At 37.8% G+C, this 19,639-nt stretch overlaps 1 long non-coding RNA gene across 1 annotated transcript in view; it reads right to left on the bottom strand.

Annotated features, from left to right (window-relative positions):
- Positions 1–19,639, bottom strand: part of LOC140512817 (uncharacterized) — a 110,038-nt gene that overhangs the window by 12,380 nt on the left and 78,019 nt on the right. Inside the window, exon 3 of the long non-coding RNA XR_011969940.1 lies at positions 3,668–3,771. This is a non-coding gene — a long non-coding RNA (uncharacterized lncRNA). The remainder of the gene's footprint in view (positions 1–3,667; positions 3,772–19,639) is intronic.

Raw genomic sequence — 19,639 nt, 5'->3', positions numbered from 1 at the left:
TAAAGAGAAGAGGCTAGATACAAAAGAAGTTGAATTAACACAATTTGGTAACGGATTGGATATGAAGGGTAAGGGAAATGGAAGGGTTAAGAATGACTCAAAGTTTGTAAACTTGGGAGACTAAAGGGATGATGTTAATTACCTTTGATGGAAATTTGGCAGTTACAGAGATTGTTTCTAGGAGAAAGATGATGAGTTTTCTTCTTGACATGTTGAATTTGAGATATTGAGATACCTACAGAAAATCTATTCAGAAATATACAACAGAAAATGAGATCACAATTATAGAAACTCAGATCCCTAAGAGAGGAACCGTAGATGGAGGGAGATGGGCAAATGATGGGAAGACAGCATAGGATAGGCTTACTCTTCCATTCCATGGTTTTGGGCTGGAATGCGCTTGACTATTCAGCAAAGGAAAATAAAATTGCAGTGATGAGACAGGAATAAGGGGAACCAAAAGAAAACACTTTCATGAGAGAAGAGAGTATCCAGGAACAGAGGGTGGTCAGCAATGCCAAATAGCACAGAAAGAAAAGTCAAGAAGAATACAGACTGAGAACAAAACAATGGATTTGGTCATTAAGAGATCTTTGGTGACTTTTCAATAAGCAACTGCAGTTGTGGTGAAGTCAGAAGCAGGATTACAAGAGGTGAGTATAGAGGAAATTAGCATAGACTGATTTTCTTGAAATTTGACTATTACACACAGGAGGTGAGATAGAGGTTCACAGTTTGAAGGGATAAAAGGTAAGAGTTTATTAAGTATAGGCAAGGATATATTTGGATACGTGTGTATTTGTCCTTTGTTGCCGAAGAAGACCATGCCATCAGAGAAATGATGACATGACTTGCACTTGACTTTGTTTTGAGTGAGGGAGGGCTGTGCAGGTCACCAGCCTCACTTCTCCTCCAGAGCCATCTGAATCCAGTGACCAGATATTCATGAGGATGACTGGAGTTGACCCAGGATGAGGCAGTTGGGGTAAAGTGACTTGCCCAAGGTCACACAGCTAGTGTAGGTAGAAGAGAAGGGGAGAAGTATTTATAAAGTACATACTATGTACCAGGCACTGTGCTGAGCATGTTTTACAAATATTATCACATTTACTTTGTAAGTAGTCAGTAGATTGGGAGAGACTGAAGAGAAGAGGAGTGGGATGAATGTGGGATAATCTTCTGAAGTAGACAGGAGGGCATGGGATTAAAGATACAAGCACTGGGATTGGCCTTTGAGAAGAAAAGCTATCTCTTTCTTAGAAAGTGGAGGGAAGGAGGAGAAAATGAGACTGATAAAGAGATTTTGAGATGTCAATGGGAGAGAAAAGGGATCATTCAATGAATTTTTTTACCCTAAGAATGAATCCTTACTATGTCATCCTAGGCATTAGCTATTCCTCTCTTCTAGCTTTGTATCATCTGCAAATTTTATAAGAATATACCCAGGTCATTGTCCATGGCATATATAAAAATGTTAACCCAAGGCCAAACTCTACTGTAGACCTCTTTTCAAATAGATATGATTGTTGTTTAGTCAAGTCCAACTCTGTGATCCCTTGTGGGACTTTTTTGACAAAGTTACTGGTATTGTTTGCTATTTCCTTCTCCAGCTCATTTTACAGATAAAGAAACTGAGGAAAGCAGAGGTTAAGTTACTTGCCCAAACTTACACAGCTAGTAAATGTCTGATGCCAGATTTGAACTCATGAAAATGAATCATCCTAACTTCAGACCTGGTACTCTAGTGTACCACCTAGCTGCCCTCAGTTGAGTATTAATAACTACTCTTTGAGATTAATCATTCAACCAATTCTATTTTGACCAGCTGTCTAAAACATATCTCTGGTTTGTAATAATAACATGATAAACAGTTTGGCATAAAGGATAAAGAATTGGCTGTAGATACAAGTTCAAGTCCTGCCTTAGACCCTAGTTGAGTGATAACTATACAAGTCATTTTTACTTTTCTCAAGCCTCAGTTTTGTCATTTGTAAAATAAGTATAATAATAGGATCTGCCTCACAAGATTGCTATTAGGATCAAATGCAATAGCATGTAAAGTGCTTTGTAACACATAACACGTTATGTGACTGTTAGTTATTATTATTTTCAAAGGTTTTGATGAAATCTCAGTAAGTTCTATATATAACACTCCTTAGAGTCTCCCTACTATGACAACTTTACTCTATGACCATTTTGCCCCACCAGAAACTAGGATCCTATTTTAAGCTCTAATTATCTTTTTTTTTTTTTTTTACATTATTTAACTGGGATACTTCCTAGAATCTCTTGGATACTTCCTAGAATCTCTCCTACCTCACCTATGACTCCATTTCTATCGCTTCTTTATGTTTTTCCATATTCCATTGGAATATAAACTCCTTGAGGGCAAAGACTATCTTATTAGCTTTTACACGTCATGTGTCCTCAGTACTTAGCACAAAGTCTGAGAGTATACAAGCTTTTAATAGATGTTCTTTGTCTATGTCACTGTTCTCTTTCTGTCTCTGTCTCTCCTCTTCTCTCTCTCTCTTTTTTTCTCCCTGTCTCTTCCCTTTGTCTCTCTCTGTCTGTCTTTCTCTGTTTGTGTCTCTCTGTCTGTGTCTGTCTTCCCTTCTCCCTCTGTCTCTCTTACTTAGCGAGGTAATAAATCTGTCAAGCTGTGTTGGCTTCTGTGATTGCCATTTCATTTTATAGCTCTTTGTATCAGTCCAAGATATGCTCACTGGCCTAAAGTTTATAGACTCAGTTTTCTTTCCTATTTTGAACACAGAGAAAACATTTGTACTTCTCCAAGAGTATGGTAAAAAAAAAAAATTAAGTTTCTCTAATTAATAATACTTGTTTTTAAATGCAAATGAAATTTATTTGAATTTGTCAATTAATAGTTGTTTTTTCTGATATCATATTTTGTTTCACTGATCCTCCCAACCAATTTGTCCTCTCTGTTTTATTGTCCTCTAGTTGCAAAAAGAATCTGATTTCATCATAAAGAAGAAAGTGGTACATCATCTTGAAAAATTTCATCTTTTAGAACTCTAATTTCTAAAACTTTTTTATTAAGCAGAAATTCCTCCCCTCTCCCCATTTGGATATAAAAATCTTCTTATGCATTTTTACTTAGATATGGCATTAAATCAATGTAGCTTCATCTTTCAAAGTAAGGGGATAATAACTAAGAAAAGCTTTCAAAAGTATTTTTTAAAAAAATTAACAATGAGAAAAGGTAGATGAAGAAGAGTGAGCTAACATTAAGGAAATTGGTATTACATGAATTTTATGTATTGAATAAGGCACTAAATATACAATATTCTGCTGAAGTCAGTCCTTAATAGAAGAAATGGGGTAGAGATTTTTCCTTCCCTTTATTTAATAATTTAGAAAATTAAATATAAAACCCTAAGTTAATATGCTATAAAAGAGTAAATCAGTATACATGAAAGATGAAATTTTGTAGGAATGTGAATTTGAAGAATTCTTTTATGCATATTGGACTTTGAGATTATATGTTCTCTGAAGTACACATTTAGAAACCTATTAGTAATCCAAAAATAATTATCATTATAGATAGTACCTGACTTTTAAATTCACCTCCACAAATTACCACTACAGATATGCTTGCCTTCACTAAGGGTTTAAAAGAGTGCCATTTTCCATGAATACTCACCAGCTAAGATCTGAGTCCATTTTCTTTACATGTATCTTCTAAGTTTGAGTGTTTTTGTTTTCCTAACAAAATGGCCAATTTCTGAGTTACCTGCATTATCCCCACTGCAAAGGAAAAGAATGAAGAAGAAATAGTCATTAGTACTGTTGGCAATGTATGCACATTTCCTGACATCCTGTACCCTGATTATGCTAATATCTGTTTGGATAGTTTGCCATCCCAAGGATCACTTGCACTGTCCCTGTTTTGGACCATTAGTCCCTGAGGATTCTTTTTTTTTTTTTTTTAACCCTTCAAGCATACGAACCTTGATTTAAGGACTTCACCCCACCCCCCCCCATCTATCTGGTTTGGCCATGTGGTTGACTTAACTTGAGGGTGCACTTTGCAGCCAAAGGTTCATTTTCCTCAATTTGTTAAGTGGCTAATTATAAAGGTTCACAACAGAAATGACACAAGGGGAGGAAGGAGAGGAGCCCTGCTTCTCTCAGGAGCCCCATGAGGCTTGTACAAGTGTCATTTGTAAAACCCAAGCACATATTAAACAATGGCTATAATAAGCTTCTAGGAGCTGGTGGATAATGAAAAGGAAATTCCTGTGTAGATGCAAAGCAGGCACTAAATGGGTTGTTTTTATGTTTGACAACAAGGTCCTTATGTAACTCTTCATGAATTCAGCATCTGCTGCTACTGGAGCACCCTTAGACAAGAGTAGGCCATAACAAGCAAAATAAAACGATGACAATAAATTCTGGGTCTGCAGCTGTGATTTCCAGTTTCATTTTCACTCCATGGTATATTAATAACACTTTTGAAGAGCCAATAAAAATCTGGCATTGTTTCCTGAATAAACGGATTTTAAAAAAAAATAAAGTTATTGGAACTTACAATTAGAACATGAAGCAGGTTCATTTAGGTAAGGAACAAATGCTGCCTGTCCATTAGCCAACAATCAGTGTAACTAACCTGTCTATTGAATTCTAAAGACACATATCAACCTTTCCCAGCAACTGAAAAATGACTGTCAAAAAAATATAACCTGATTTTTTTCCTTTTTTTTTTTTTTACAGTTGAGTATTTAAGGAAACAATGGAAAGCTCTTGGCACTGTTGCTAAACTTTCACCAAAACATATCTCTATGCATAGCATTCACATCATTATGTAAGACATTTGCAAATAAGTATAATGCTTTTGCCTATGGGAAAACTCTCTTGCTCTAATGTATTCATGAAAGATGAATTAACAGTTCTTTAGGTAAATGATAAAAAGATTCAGAGCATTGATATTAAAAAAAGCAAGATCATCATTTATTTTTTTTAAATCCTCAACTGCTAACTTGGCAGGTCTATGTTTTATTTGCCCTAAAGTGCTGGTTCCCTCCTGATTGAACCTCTTTCTTTTTCCTTCTCCTGCCTCATTTAAGGTCACTGCCCAGTCTCCCTTTTTGCTAAAGGCTGCTGGCCTTAACACTGGTCACACTTCCTGAAATCAAGGCCTTTGGCTAGCTTCAGATCCCTCCCAGGCTTCCTGCTTGCCTGCCCTTTGCCTTGTCATCAGGCAACCCTGTGATTACTATTACGACTGGAAGATCATAGGATATCTATGATGCCCAACATCAGATATACCAAGAGCTTGCCCCAATGTATCAATTGTCCTTGAGCCTAATTTGCCATTTAATTGAAAGGTCATAGTTTAATCTGTAGGGATGGGCTTTCAAGGCATTTTATGTTGGGTTATGGTGAAATAATCATTTTTAAGTGAAATTGATGACTGTAAAAAAGAAGGAATGAAAGAAAGAGAATTAAGAAAGAAAGATAAAGAAAAAAGAAGGAAGGGAAGGAAGGGAAGGAAGGAAGGAAGGAAGGAAGGAAGGAAGGAAGGAAGGAAGGAAGGAAGGTGGGAAGGTGGTGGGAGATAATGTCTGCCAGGATAAAAGGAAACCTGTAAGGAACCAGAAAAAAAATAGTCTTTAAGTGAATAAAAATCATCTTTCAATCAAGGTTTTAAAAGAAGAGTACTAAAATAAAGGGGCTGCCAAGTGGCACAGGAGATAGATTACCAGTCAGGAAGACTCATCTTTCTGAGTTCAAATCTAGCCTCAGACACTTACTAGCTGTGTCACCCTGGGCAAGTCACTTAACCCTGTTGGCCTCATCTGTAAAATGAACTGGAGAAGGAAATGACAAACAACTCTAGTATGCTTACCAAGAGAACCCCAAAAATATATTAGAAGGATATTTTTTAAAATTATCTCTCTAGAATCATTAAGAAATAACTTGACTCTAAAAAGCTGTTTCCAAAATCCTTAAATAATAGATCAAGGAGAAAAGGGCCTTTCTTAAGGAAATAGATTAAGGGTGGCATCCAATCTTTTGAGACAGAGCAATTATTTGTCTAGTTCACTGCCTTCCCACCAAGGTGAAGTGATTGGGGTGGACCCTATCCTTTTCCACTGACAAATGATTAAAATACAGATGGAAGAGAGAAGGTCCCTTTGTTTGCTCCAGAAATAAGTGGAATGATCCAGGTGACTTGGCTATTCTAGCATTTTTTAATTTTAACCTAAACTGTATTTAACACCTATCTTTGTTCAATGTTCCTTTAAAACCTCAAATCATACAGTATTGGGGTAGATTCATGGCAAAAGGGATAGAGGACTATACCAGTTTGGGTTCTCTCTAAGCTAGAAATAACTTCGATATAAAATAATGATAATTTAAATAAAATTGTTTCTTTCCAACATAAGGCTAAAAACTTTGTGGAGAAATGTACTTATTGAGGAAACACTTAAAAGTTGATTTACAAATTAAGTCTGCTAGGTCCTGAGTACTCCATTATCTCCAAACTTCTGGGCCTCAGTTTAAGTACTCACAAAAGGTTATTTTGAGACTCAAATATGACAGTTATTAAAGTGCCTTATTTGTCACTTATTACTAATATTGTCAACAAGTCAACATCTCTTAGGTAGGATAGGTGGAATATATGACCAATAGGAGATGTGGTGAGGATATGAGATTCTGAGAAGTTAAATGAGGTGTCCAAGTTTGGCAAAACAGGTTCCTGGGGGAGGAGCCAAAACAGTGGAGTAGAAAGACACACATACGCTAGCTCCGAACCCACAGCCCATAAAATATCTGTAAAGAAGAACTCCCAACAAATTCTGGAGCAGCAGAAGCCACAGAACAACAGAGCAGACAAGATTTCTGTTCCAGAGAGACCTGAAAACCTGACACGAAAGGTCCATCATGCACCAGACCTGGACCAGAGCCCATCCCTGCCTTGGCCGCGCAGCACCGAGGGGAGCAGATCCAAGCAGGCTTCAGGGACAGAATCTCCAGTGGCCGCACAGGTCCCTCCACCCACAGATGACAAGGGTTGGTGAGAGGGTCTCTTTGGCTGGTCGAGAGGGGAGTGGGGTGTCCCCATAACTCAGGCCCCCTCGGGAGGCAGCAGCAGGGCAGCAGCAGACAGGGGCTCCCAAAGCAGGCAGGAGCCTGGATCCATTGTTGAAGGTCTCTGCATTAAACCCCCTGAGGGAACTCAGCCCCGTGAGGCAGCCCTGCCCCCACCTGAGCACCTGAACTTAATCTCACACTGAATAGCAGCCCCACCCCCTCCCAAAGCCCTGAGGCTGGGAAGCAGCATTTGAATCTCAGACCCCAATTGCTAGCTGGGTGGATCTGGAGGCATGGTGGGTGTGGAAAGAAAACTCAGAAGTCAAGTCACTGGCTGGGAAAATGCCCAAAAAAGGGAAAAAAAAATAAAGACTATAGAAGGTTACTTTCTTGGTGAACAGATAATTCCTCCCTTCCTTTCTGATGAGGAAAACAGTGCTTACCATCAGGGAAAGACACAGAAGTCAAGGCTTCTGTATCCCACACATCCAAAATAAATATACCATGGGCTCAGGCCATGGAAGAGCTCAAAAAGGATTTTGAAAATCAAGTAAAAGAGGTGGAGGAAAAACAGGGAAGAGAAATGAGAGAGATGAAAGAAAAGCATGAAAAGCAGGTCAGCATCTTGCTAAAGGAGACCCAAAAAAATGCTGAAGAAAATAACACCTTGAAAAATAGGCTAACTCAACTGGCAAAAGAGGTTCAAAAAGCCAATGAGGAGAAGAATGCTTTCAAAAGCAGAATTAACCAAATGGAAAAGGAGGTCCAAAAGCTCACTGAAGAAAATAGTTCTTTCAAAATTAGAATGGAACAGATGGAGGCTAATGACTTTATGAGAAACCAAGAAATCACAAAATAAAACCAAAAGAATGAAAACAGGTTCCTACTAAATTCCAGAGTCAGAGAGAAAGCATAAAAAACCTTTTAGGCTGTTGTGTTACTTGAAAGTCAGTAATATAGAACTTTGTGGTTCTTTTTCAGTACAGTTCTGCTCTGACTTACCAAATTTCTTAGTCTGGCAAAGGCAAAGAAATGGGTCAAATTATGTTTAAATTTATACCATTAGTCCACATTTCTTCTACTTCTTCCCCCAACTCACTCTAGGATTCTATACCTTGGTCCCATTCAAATTTAAAACTTATAATAGTGTTCTCCTTAAAGTTTAAACTTAAAGTTCTCTTGAAAGGGAGAATTTGCTGAAAGAGTGGCCCTCAGAGTATTTGACATGGTTAAGAGGTGACTATAAAGTAGTGAGATTCCATGAATCACTCATGTAAATCATCTCAATTTTATAGTTCTTCTTTTATAGGTCACTCATTACCTATCCTACCTAACAGATGTTAATTAGCTTCCTATTTGCTCATAAGGACACTCTGAGGCACTAAATAACCCAGGGCTTTATGGACTTAAATTATAAACCAATCCCTTCAGATGATTCTTATTTCATGCATATTCTTCTTGGTGACATGAAAAAAAAATTGTAACACTCCTGTCCATGATACTCTGATATTAACCTTTTTAAAAAATGAGGCCTTTTAGCACTCACTTTTCTCTCTCAACATCTAGTTTAAACAATGTTTAATTCACCTGCAGGGCATCTCTGATCTCTTTCTGGGACATCCTCTATGTGGGAAGAAATTTTTTTTCCTTTTCTTTTACCAATGTCCTTCAGTTATTGATTTTACTTACTGGTCCATAATTTCAAATACGGTGAAAATAGTCCTAAAATAATTGATCACCTTCAATTTTTTTTAAGTAGTAATAACAAATAAGTTCAAGCAAAATCTATAGCCTGGTTACAAGATTATGGTGAATCTGCAGCTGGGCATATGTGGTCCTTCTATATTTCATTAGTTAAATTCAATGGTCTTCAGACCAACAACTGAGTGTCTTGTAAGCTTAATAGTGACATATAAATGTGAGTTGTTATTTTTATTATTATTGAGTTTTGAGGTGCTATCATCCTGCAAAACCAAAATTAGGTAATTGTGGGTATGAAGCTGAAGAAATCTGAACATTAATGTCCCTGGGCCTCAGTTTCCTTACCTGTAAAATTAAGGGGTTGGACTGGGTAGTCTCTGAAGTCTTCTCCAGCTCTAGATTTGCGATTCTATGATTTATGATGCTTCGAAACTATTTTGCAATTTTCTGTAAGGCTATGTTTACAAAGTATAAAGTGGAGTTCTGGTAATTTTCTGGTTTGATATGATCATCAAAGATAACCATATTGGGACTATTCAGGTCCTCTTACTAAAAAATAATAATCAGGGCTACATTATCCATTCTGGCCATCTTAACTGATAAAATTCACACATTTTCTGAGTTTCTATTTCTCTTTGTGCTAAGCCAATGATTCTGTTTTGCCTATTTTACTTTGCTTTTATATCCATTTAGAAGGAGGGAGAATTCAGCTTCTTTCATGGACCAGCCTAGGCAAATTTCAGTAATGCAGGGTCATCATACACAGAGTTGAGGGATGGCAAATCAATAGGCAAAAATGTTCATTTGCCCAGTAGAGGAGCTTTGTGCTCCTGACTTTTGTGATGGTGTGTTTATGGTCTAAAATGCTGTCATTAAGTAGAATGCTAGAGTAAAGCTGTAAGAAATTTCTTTACCCGGGGTAAAGATGTAAGAAAAATAGTTGGGGATAGGACCTGTGGCTCCCTAGAAAAACCATTAAGTCGGGTTGAACCTATATCTGCCAAAAGCAGAGCTAGATCTAATTACTGACTGTAAATCAGATGACAGCTTCTTCAGCTAAATAAATGCTGTCAGCCCAGTATATTATATTCAAGAAGCTAAGCTCACGCCCCTTCAAGTTCTTACAACACGGCTTCCAAACTGTGCTTGTTTGTTTTGTTTTCTAGGATCCAAAAAAGCATCCCAGGGACCTGAAAAGGCATAGGTGCCTTTGGCTTCCAACTAAAGTGAAACATGAGCACTGGAATGCCTTTGTTTATTGCTTGGTTGACAAGCCAAGGATTTTTTATACCAATGCAGAAGCGATCAAGCAGCAAGCATTTATTAAGTTCCTGCTATATGTCAGACATTTTGCTAGGTCCTAGTGATAAAGGCAAAAATGAAACAGTCCCTATCCTTAGGAGCCCATGAGTTACAATCTAAAATAAGATATAAGATAGAGACAGGGAAATACAAATATAGAGAGAATAAAAAGTATTTTTTTTCTTTTGGAGGGGTGGGCACTAGCAGCTTGTGGTATCAGGAAAGGCTTCTTGCAGGTGTCCCAAACAGAGCACGAAGGAATGGAGAGATTCTAAGATATAGATGTGAGGAGGAGGAGAAGCATTCCAAGAGCCAATGTAAAAGCGTAGAAAAGGGAGATTGGATGTCTTGTGTGAGATGCAGAAAAAAGGACAGTTTGGCTGGCCCCAGACTGTCAAATAAGAGAAGGAGAATAGTGTGCAATGAGGTGGGAGGAATTTTCAGAGTACGGGAGAGGTTTTCATAATTAATTAAAAAATTAAGCATACACAACCATACCTTTAAATGGATCTTGAATTTCCCTTAGGTGTCTTAATATCTCAGATTTACTTTGATACTTTGACGTGTAACACCTCTCTGGGGCTACCCTCTCTCCAACTTAGTTTTCAGATTTGGAGATTAAATCTTCAAGGGATGACAACTAATTCTCTCTCTTTGTCTGTAGAGAGAGAGATGATAGACAGACGGACAGACAAACAGACAGACAGACAGACAGACAGATAGATAGACAGATAGATAGATAGACAGACAGATGATAGATAACATGCACAGATATTTATAGCTAGATATATCTATAGATATAGCAATATCTATATCTAAATATAGATAGCAATAGATAGATGATAGATAGATAGATATAGATAGGTAACTCGAGCCCCACTACCAGTGAGCTCACCTTTAATAGGTACAATTAGCCCAAAGCAAAGGCATTTCATTATGGTGGCAAGAAAATTATCTATAGAAGATCTCTCAACCACCCATAAATTAAAATAAATTCTGAAAAATATTCGTAGTAACTGTGAGCAGGAACTCACAGAGAAGAGTGGGAACAAACTTAAAGTTTACTGACAATACAGGATACATGTAGGAAATATGTCACTAGGGGAATTCACACCTCTAGTACTACAGGACCCAGGTGTCCTTTCTTTCTTCTTAGATCAGACTTGAATAACATATGGCCTGTGGACTGCATGTGGCCCACCAAAGGATTTCGGGAAGCTGTCACCTACCCGTGGCGGCAACCAATCTGTGTGACATGGTTGGTTTCCATGGGTCACATGAGAGCCACCCAAAATCCTTTGATGGGCCACAAGTGACTCATGGACCATATGTTGTGCAGACCTGTTAGATTCTAGTTGGGGTAATGGCTCACCGAGTTGTAGTACTTGATTATAATGGAGTATTTCTGAACTGTAAAATATGATGAATATGATGAATTAGAGAGAAGCACGGGGAAACATCTGAACTGTTGCAAAGTAAAGTAAACAGAAGAAAGAAAACTAGTGCAATTGTTACAACAATGCAATGGGAAAGAACCACCAAAAAAAGGAAATGCTGCAAAGCTCTGAGGACCAAACTGGGTCTCCAAAAGAAAACTGAGAGTGGACCTTGCAGTCCTTTGCAGAGTGAGTTAATGACAGGTGTACAACACTGTATATAATGTCAAGAATTTTTCATGCACTGATTAGTTTTGATGAACAGTTTTTTCCCTTGTTTGTTCTTTGTCATAAAGCATGCCTCTCTGGGAAGGGGAAGGGGAAGAGATGTGTTGGGAAATATAGATTAGGTTAAAAAAGATACCAATAAAAGCTATTTTTAATGGGCTCCCATGATCCTCAAATATGGATCTTTTTCCTCTGTCAGTATCCTGTCCACTCTGTTAATAGGATATACTTTTTTCCCCTGAAGCCCTAGGAAAGATTACAGTACATAGTTTAAAATGTTATATCAGTATAACTATGTAAATAGAGCAAAAACCAAAGCACTTAACTCTTTGCAGTTATGACTGTTCTTGGCTCTGAAAAGGAGAGAAGAAAACATAATTCTTTTCCTGCTTTACAGAGGTGGGGAACTATGGCTGTGGAACATCGCATGGTCTTGGTTGATATATTCATTAGTTTTGCTGAACTTTTGTCTCTTTTCGGTTTTTATTCTATGTTGTAATAGATAACTCTTTAGGAGCTGAGAGGAGAAAGGACTACCTTTGGAAATGAAAGTAACATAAAACCAAAGCGAATCAGTACAAATTGTAAACAAAAAGTAGAACCACTTACCATAACCAACTGATGAGAATATTCATATGACCCCCACAATGCGATATTGTGGTTTCTGGTCCTGAATAGACATGACACACAAGAGACACAGTCACCACTCTTTGGGAATTTAAAGTATATGTGACAGACAGGTAGAAGACACTCACATTTCTCCAAGCCTCTCACATTAACCCGGCCACTTAAAATTCACAGTGTGCTGTCTATGGACAACTATGAATTCTGATATTTTCTGCAGATTGAGTGAGATGAGTGTGGAAACTGAGGGAGTGGGTGAAAATGAAGAGGAAAAAGGAGCCTCCTGGCATTTTTAGATAAGGGTTGGTACCTGTTGGTCCCTAGAGCTCCCACAAGGGGTTATGTGGGTGACACCAAGACTGTCATCTAACGAGACAATAGGTTAATGTCACCAAGGCTCCACTTCATCCAAATGAGCTCATAACTCAAAAAGACACATTCTAAATAATAATCAACATTTTAAAATTTTATGGCGATTTGATATTTTAAGCATAATTTTCTGCACATCATTTATTTTAAGGTTTAAATATAAAAATGTATCCTTTTTCTCCCCATATGGGGCAAGTAATGATTAAAGAATTGAAGTTTCCTGGTGAATGAAGCAGTCCCAACCACTTTTCATGACAAAGTTGGTAATTAGAAGGCCAATTTAATGGTGAATCAGGCAGAAATATTCAAAGCATGACAAATGACTTTAATAATGTAGCTTGCAATGCTTGAACAGAAATAAATTTCACTTCCTCAAACTCTCGCCTTTTTCTGCCTGCCTGGAAGATAGAACTGTCCAGGAGGCATTTCGTGCCCTCTATTCAGTAAAGCTTTTTACTAGATTTTAAGCGGGCCAAATAGCTTGCAAATGCAAAAACATCATTCAACTTCTTATGATTTTTTTTCCTGAAGGTAGACTGTGTTGTGAATTCTGGGGAAGTCAAGATTTATTTTTCCTCCATTCTGCTTAGCCATGGCAATAGTGCTTTTTGTTGCAACACTGGCTTGAAGCATGAAGAGAAGGCAGCCGGGGCCTCAAAATTGAAAGCTAATTTCAGTGTTTGTCATAAGTTTGTTAAGACCACATGCATTCCACAGTTTGAAAAATTTCATTATTCTGTCCATGCTGGGGCTTCGTAATTGGATAGTAAGGATGTTCAAAGACTAATTTAGTGAATTGCACAATATTTTAAATGGAATTATGCAGGTTTATGAGTCCTTGGGGGACAGAGCTAGGAGCCTCTTGAGAAAATCTGTTTATCCGTAAATGATATTAGCAGCTTTCACCTAGCTTTTGTCTTCATTAAATTGCTGTTCTCCCAATTGAGGGTCACATCTGAGGCCTGCTTTGATAATTTGTCATTATTGTCTTGTTTATTGGAGCATAAAGTTGATACAGCAAGGCTGCGCTGTGTCCACACAATGCGCAAAGAAGTTTTGATTAAAAGCTCGGCCCAGGCTAAATCAAAGGGGAATTTTCAGGGCTCAAACATTCGCATTTCCACAGAAACTCTACGAGGACATGTCATGTCCACTTTTTCTAATACTGATGACCTTTAAGAGCATTAACAAGGTTGACTGAATAAATTTCTATTCAGATGCTTTTTAAAAAATAGTAATGTTTTTGTGTGTTTTGAAAATGGGCTGAAACTTAGAATCACTCCTCTACAAAGCAGTTTTGCCCCATCCAAGAAAACTAATTACTTAAAAAATCATATTCCATCAGGAAGAAAAATCTCTGACATTTATGTATTGCCTTAAGGTTGGTAAAGTACTCCGCATTTGTTATTCCATTTGATTCTTACATCAATCCTGTGTTTTTTAAAAAAAAAAAAACTACTGTAATTATTGCCCCCGTTTTACAGATAAGAAAGCTGGGGCTAAGAGGAAGTAACTTACCTGTGGTTGTACTGTAAATAAGTAAGTATTTGAGGCACGATTCAGAGCCTTGCCTCCTGATCCCCAAAAGAGCATTCTATCCACTTAGTCTCAAACATAGGGATTATCATCAATGAAGTCAGCTTATTGGAAAATATAGCTTGTGTACCTCTCCTTGCTGGGCAAAGCTTTTCCTTGTTATATCATTTCAATGAACCTAAGAGCTCATCATGTGAAAACGGTTTCCATCAGCGTTGTCAGCATCCTTTCCCTAGAGAATGTTCTAAAGCTGACAATAAGTGTGGGACAACCCAAGAATCTGTTTCCTTGGAAATATTCCATTTTCCATTGATCATCTAAAGGTCATTGAATACATATAAAATCAATTCCATAGGCTTCCATAGGCCAATCCATCCTAATACATACATGTATGAATTGCTTTAAAAACACAATCTGACAGTGATCTTTCATAATGCTTGCATCAGATTTAAGAATGGGAATCAAGTTTGATAAATTCAGTTCAGGCTATGTGTCAGGCACTAGGCTAGGCACCAAGGCTACCGAGAGATTAAAATGAAGTCCCTGCCCTCACAAGGCTTGTAGTCTACTGGAAGGAAACTGCAGATAGATAAATACGTACAACATAAATATAAAGTTATTGAGAGTAGGAAACTATTAGCAACAGGGGAAAGAAATCAAGAAAGGCCTCCTGCAGTGTGTATAAATTTTATTTTTGATAAAGGTCCAGGTTCTCTTCCTTTCAAGGGCCAAAAGAATTTAGATATGCCTTGTTCTGCACTTGCATGCTGACAAGTGACTTCTCGCCTAAGCTGAGTGGATGATGATCCCTTATCCTTGTTAATTCTTTCATAGAAACATAGACCCACAGAATTTTAGAATTTGAAGATATATCTGAACCCAATTATTTTGGACCTCACAAAGCCTGTGTTTCATACTTCTTCATGACCATAAGTGCAATGAGAAGTAACGATGTAGTAGAAATAATAACTGACTATATAATGCTTTAGGGCAGTGAGTGTCAAACTCGATTAGAATTAGGAGCCACCATACCATACATAAGGGTCTGTGTGGATGCATATTGCCTTATCAACAACATGTTAACATTAACTATGTTCTACTGTATTTTGTTTTAAATTTTGTTAAATGTTTCCCAAATATATTTTAATCTGGTTGGGGCAACATTTAGGAGTGCTGGGCAGCTGGGCTGGTGTTTGGCACCTCTACTTTAGACTATATAAGTTGCTGCCTTTGAAAAAACAATTCTGTGAGATCATCTCAGAGAATATTCTTAGCCCATTTTATAGTTGGGAAAACTAAGATTCATAGAAGGGAAATGATTTGCCCATGGCCCCACAACTAAAAATTTGTCAGAGCTGCTTCCACTATTTAGGAAAATAGTAATTCTACTAAACCATACTGACTCTCTAATGGTGGGGGGGGGGGAGAGTCTTTCAACTTGTAGCCAGAAGACTTGAGTACAGATCTTAGATCAGACACAATTCAGATGTGGGACTTCGAGTAGGTCACTTAACTTCTACAGGTCTTATTTTCCTCATGTATAAAATAAGGGGGTTGGACTCAACAGTCTCTAAAGTCCTTTTCAATCTAAATTCTATTATTAATCACTTATTACCATGCCTTAAGTAAAGTTGCTCTCTTCCCTAAAATTGAACACAGTGCAGTGTACACAGGAGGGACTTAATAAGTTTGTTGAATGGATTGAATTCTGTAGATGAGATCATCAAGACTCAGAGTTGCCTTATCGATACAGTTAGTGACCAAGCAAATGTTGTAAATATCTTTGGAAAGGGAGAAAGAAGATAATTTAACATTTAGAAACATCATTTTACTGCATATCTTTTGGGAAAGTTTTGTAAAAAAAATAAATAAATAAAATTATTTTCCTCTCAAAAGGTATATTTTATTCCTTCCCCTCCCCTCCAAAAACACTTAGGATTGTTGAGGTCAAATAGAAGTTTTACCACTGCTATATCCATGATGGCTCTGTCCCAGTGTGTCTTTGTAATATCCTGAGTAAAGCCTCTGCTGAGAGCTAAGCAGGGTTAGCACCCATCAAGTGGCCATATCTTTGAAGTGGCTTTACATATAGAAGGAGAAAAATACTACTTCTCAATGCTGACGAACTCCTTAAGGCCAACTGAGGATGTCAAACTGGTGCTGTAAGGGACTAGAAGGATAATCTTTGCCTATGACAACTTTCAGATCAAGACAATAGCCAACAATGCTATATACCCCTACTTAACACGTTGATGACTCCCAGATTTATTATTATCACCACCTACTCATAGATATAATCACCGATCTTTCATTTTCAAATGGTTAAAAATTGTTTCATAGATTGGAGGTCATTAATGTAAATTAGACCATTTCTGTATTTGATTTCTTAATTTTTAAAAGGAAAAGAACAGCTCTTTTTTTTTTACTTGAAAATTTTAAATAGCTCTCCAGACACCTCTTTCAATAATTCTTACCCTCCATAACTGGGCTGCCTTTTAATTTCACTTTAAAATAGCTACATTGGGACCATAATATGATTAGAACTAATGAACATTGTACAGAGAAGCAAAAAAAAGCCTTTAAAATCCTTAAAAAATTATAAATACTGTATTTGAAAGAGTCACCAGGGCTTAATCCCAACTCTGTCAAGGACTTCAGGACTCTGTGTGACAGATAATTCACCAGAGCTCAGCGGGCTTTTGTTACGTTTTCTGTGCAGTGGGAGTTGGGCAGGTGACCTTTTTCACTTGGAGAATAGGAAGTATTCGTATTAAAATAAATCACCATCTTGAAATAGTAATAATGAACATTGGTGAGGAACTATGGTAACAGAATTGGGTGTGAATGCTGAATTTAATAAATATGTGCTCATTTTTCTTTTGGGAGATCACTGGACACCCACAGGGCTGGTCGAATGGCAGAAATTAGAACACAATCACATGACGTTATTTAACTTACTTAACCAATTCCTTTCTTTCTGGAAGAAACCTTTCTTCTCTACCAACTTTCTTTTCAATGTTCCTTCTTGAAGTGAAATGTTAGGATTTGGGATTGGAGGTTGGAGACTCAGAAATCAAGGTGAGAAAGGTGACTTGCATGAAGAGGTGTGTATTTCTAGGGACTTTGCATTTTGAAGCTGGGCTCGTCTTACATCCCCACCTTGGGACCTCCCTGAAAGCCAGTCTTTCCTCAGATTGGGGTATTGGTGATCCAACTTTAAAGCTTCTAAGAAGTACAGTGGAACAAACACAGGCTCTGGAATCAGGAGACCTAATTTGTAAAGGAGGTAGCTGAGTAGAATTTGAACTTGAGTCCTCTGATTCCAAATTCATTGTTATTTTTACAATACCAATATATCTGTCAGGAGTCCTATACACCATTGAACTCATATGTTTAGCTTAAAAAAACGATAAGGCAATGTAACTTGATGGAATATACAGTTCTAATATATAGATAGGTTCCTAAATTGGATATGGAAGGAGGTGAATGCTAAGCTGGCCTTGTCAGGGATTATTTCATTTTTTGTCTTAATATCATCAGTTACTAGGAGTGTACTTGGCAGCTAGTAGCATAGTAGATAGAGCACTGGGCCTGAAGTCAGAAAGACTTGAGTTCAAATATAACCTCAGGCATTTCCTACTTGTATAACCCTGAGCAACCTCTGATAATTGAGCAAGTCATTTTATTTCCCTAGTTTGCCTTTTCTCGTTTGTAAAATGTGGAGGTTGAACTAGTTTGCCTCTGAGGTCCTTTCTGCTTCTAGATTTACATTCCTTTGTTTTTTCCAGTGACTTGAGGCAATTTTGACTTGTTTTACTCTTAACTGTTTAAGTTCTCAAAAGACCTAATTCTGATTTTAGTATAAAACACTTTGATGCCTTTCAGCAAAGGTGTTTGAGCTGAGGGTGAGAGTCGGGAATCAGGATATTCGATTTCTTTATGCAGTCTGAACAGTCTGTGGGCCTATATTTTGTATTCCAAAGGATCCTGGAGTTGGAAGAGGCTCTGGTTTTAGTACCAGACTTGCCACTCTCTGGTGTGACCCTGGTAACTCATATAGGTCTTTGGACCTAAATGCCAGATGGTCTCTACAGTGTCTTCCAGCTCTAAAATTCTCTAAACTAGGTGATGTTTTCATGGGACTGGTCAGATGGAAAAGACCTCATGGAACTGCTTCTCCCATATGGATCAGTACTTTGGAACGATGCCTTTGTGTGAGAGGGTAAGAGAATTCTTTCCACCACTACCTGCCATTCTCACTTCAACTACCATTAATTCCCAAAGATATATACAAGTTTGAGATTGCTTCTGACAGGAGATTGGGATCCAGCAACCTTGGACAAATATGTAAGAACACTGACCTCAAGAGAAGGGTCATTTCGTCAGTAGAACTGAATTGGGTGAGGTTCACTTTCCTGCTTCTTTCTTTATTATTGTTTTCCTTTTTTTTCTTCCTTAGAAATAGCTTGTTTGATTCTTGTATCAAATTGAAGAAGGTAGGCATTTCTGTACCATCTCTGAGCTACAGTGAGAAATGATGAGGCAGCAAAATGCTTCTGGATTTTTAAAGACTGAATTTGTTGAAAACCAGCATTGACTTAGTAAATAGAGAACCAGCCAGAGAGTTGGAAAAACCTGTGTTCATGTCCCGTCTCTGACATATACTGACCACATGACCCTGGACAAGTCATTTACCTTTGGTTACAACCCCCTCCTCTCCACCATACCTAAGACTATGCTGATCTTCATTGAAAGAGGGAGTTCCAAGAGATATTAGATTTTGAGCAGGAACAGACATTAGAGACAATCTTGTACAATGTCCTTATTTTATAGGTGAGGGAAGTTAGACTGAGCTAGGTTAAGTGATTTGGTCAATGTCCCATAGGCATTAAGTGCCTGAGGATAGTCAGTCAACACTAAGCACTTACTATGCTTAAAAAGCATCTTATGTGCCAGGTACCATGCTAAGTGCTGGGGACATAATGCATGCAAAAAAGACATACAGTCCCAGCCCTGAAGAAGCATATATTTTAATGGGAAAACATAATAATATAAAAAGAAGCTGCAAAAGGGGGATGCTGACTTGGGGATGTGGTGATGAAATCCAAGATAGCAGCTCTGGGCCCTTCTCCAAAAAGGAGGTAAAGGGAGGAACTCACCAATGATAGAAGAGGCCTGAAGGGAGACAAGGGGGAGGCAACTGAGAAGAATTTCGACCTGGGTTCTCTGACTCCAAGTCCATTGTTATTTTTAACATTACCAATATATCCGTCAGGAGTCCTATTATAGACCATTGAACTCAGGGGTTTAGTTTAAAGAAAAAGTGATAAGGTGATATAACTTGATGGAATATATAGTTCTAGTATATAGGTTCCTAAATT

This window comes from Notamacropus eugenii, chromosome 6, assembly GCF_028372415.1.
Source record: "Notamacropus eugenii isolate mMacEug1 chromosome 6, mMacEug1.pri_v2, whole genome shotgun sequence".
In the NCBI taxonomy this organism is placed as follows: domain Eukaryota; kingdom Metazoa; phylum Chordata; class Mammalia; order Diprotodontia; family Macropodidae; genus Notamacropus; species Notamacropus eugenii.
The sequence above is the reverse complement of the archived record's forward strand: the minus strand, read 5'-3'. Positions and strand labels throughout refer to the sequence as shown.